This window comes from Stegastes partitus, unplaced genomic scaffold, assembly GCF_000690725.1.
Source record: "Stegastes partitus isolate 25-593 unplaced genomic scaffold, Stegastes_partitus-1.0.2 Scaffold601, whole genome shotgun sequence".
Classification (NCBI taxonomy): Eukaryota; Metazoa; Chordata; class Actinopteri; family Pomacentridae; genus Stegastes; species Stegastes partitus.
The window spans coordinates 297,979-300,452 of NW_007578332.1; positions in this window are offsets into that span (position 1 = coordinate 297,979).

Sequence of the window (2,474 nt, forward strand, 5' to 3'; positions counted from 1 at the left end):
TGATCGAAAATTAAAATAAAGCATCGCCTCTGCAAAAACTGTGCTCAGTAAGAAGCTCTCAAGGGACAACAGTTCAAATGTATTGTAGGCTAATTGATAACCAGAATGATGTTGCACTATAAATATTCACACAAACACACACTTCCCTTCTACATCCCTGTGGGGACACTCCATTGACACAATTCTTTTTCTGACCCTAACCATAAAAACGGAGGCTTCACCCTCAGAAAGCGGTCTGTGACAGGAGGTCCCCCATGGGTCGATGTTCAGTCAGGTTAAGATCCCCACTGGGACATAAAGAAAGACACACACACACACAGCTACACGCACACACACACTGCTCATTTCCACCACCTGGCCGGCCCTTAATATGACTCATCAACCCGGGGAAAGGCGCTCTCAGGCAGGTACAGCTTGACAGCCCTCCCCGCTGTCCCTGCATACTTTAGCCACGGGGAGGCTGACAAAATGACAAGAGCTCTGTCTGGGAAACGTAGCAAAATTACTGACAACCGGTGAGATTCACTGCCTCAGCCTATCAGCGGAACTTCAAGCCGACAAATAAGGACTAACCAACCAGATCAGTTGTTTTAAATGCAGAATTATAATAAGAGTCTCTGTGAGTATAGAGACCCCACAGTGTCGTCTTTTATTTTTTCTGTTTTCGTGTAAATTTTTAACCGACTTGTAAGCTCAGCATCATACATTTCATAGGGACTGATGACTGTGAAAACCCTGGACTGTAAATCATTTTGAGTTTGTTCTCCAGCTGCCTTACAAATGAACTGAAAATAAGTTCAAGAGTTGGTTCAATGGTTGGTTTTATGATTTTTTAAAATGTAAATCTAGTTTCTTTGTCTATTCACATGGTCAGAAAAGACAGATTGACTTTCTTTGTACAAACTGCTTTGAAGACATGTCTGCTGATGATGAGCTTCTCGTGTGTCTGTGTTAATGGAGTGAAGAGACTGATGCAACCTGTGAAACAGATTATAATTCACATTTTTATGTGAATGTCAATAAGACATGTATGAATTCAGCAGTATAAAAATATTGAGAAGTGGAAGAGACTACCGTGTCTTGTTAGTGGGATTTAGTGAGCAGCTGTAGAAATGAGCTCATTTGGATTCATTTGTTCCTACAGGAGAGCAGAGCCAACTATGTGAAATTTTGCCATAAGATTGCACTATTTGTGGCGACAGAGTGAAGTGCGTCTAATCCTATATTATTTTTTGGGTTTGTGTTAATGTTGTCATCCTGCAAATGGCTGGCTTTGGACTCCCATTAAGGCTTTCAAAAGCAGTGGTTGGCTACTACTTTCAATGGTGGAAAACAGTTATTTACATTTACTCATAGGTACAATTTCAATATATTTTTGCTTAAATTGGGTATTTTTGTTTTATTCTCCTTTAAACTTAAATGACATTTAATTGTTTAACCCTTATTTTACTGTCCTTTAAACTTAAACAGCATTGCAATTTAATCATTTAACCTTTATTTTACCAGGTAAGTTACTTGAGAACTGGCTTTCATTTTCAATAATGACCTGCTCAATTCAAAAGAAATGTATTGAACTTTGTACTCCACTGCATTAATCTGACAGCTTTAGTTAGTTTTAAGATTCTCATTTTACCCAAAGGATAATATAAGAAATAAAAATACAGCACACAGTTAAAACTAAATCAGCAGTTTCCAACTTTTTTTGCCTTTTGATGTCTCACAGAAAGCTGGGTCAAGTCCGGGTCACACTTCTGACGTCTATGAATTATCAGCTACACCAAATCGTACTTTTTAATCCTCTAAAACTTTCACATGATTTATTTTCAATTAATACACAAATATTCCTATATCTCAGTCTACAAAATAAAAGCAGATTTGTGCATCAAAACTATTACATTTTCCCTCTGTATCTGAAGTCCCTTAATTAAAACCTGTATACTAAATAGTTAAAACCTTTAAAGTTACAACCGCTGACACACTGCTACTGCTGATGTCATATATAATAATATATGAGTCAGAGGGGCCCAAGGGTACTTTAAATTTATTACTTCAACCATTTACTTTTACTGAAGTGAAAGAAAACGCAGTACCTAACAGGCAAATAACCAGACTTCCTCCAATACGGACGAACCGAAACCGATACGGAAGCACGAGCAGAACACTCTCTTGACAACAATACTCTTTGTTGGATTTGCGCATGCGTACGAGTAGATGTACGTTGCACTCGAATAGTAACGATATTTTTCCAACCTAAGAAAACAGCACTTTGCACATGTACTCCAGAGTCTACTATCTTTTGGTGAAAGGGAAGATATAGATGTTTTCTTCCATTTTAGAAGCACGTTACCGTAGAAATTAAAAAGAGGCGGGGTCGAGGTCGCCATGTTCCCACAATGCCTAGCGGTCGGCCGACAGCTGCAGGCTAAATTATCTGTATTAAGCTTCAATCTACCACATTTCGGTGAAATATTTTA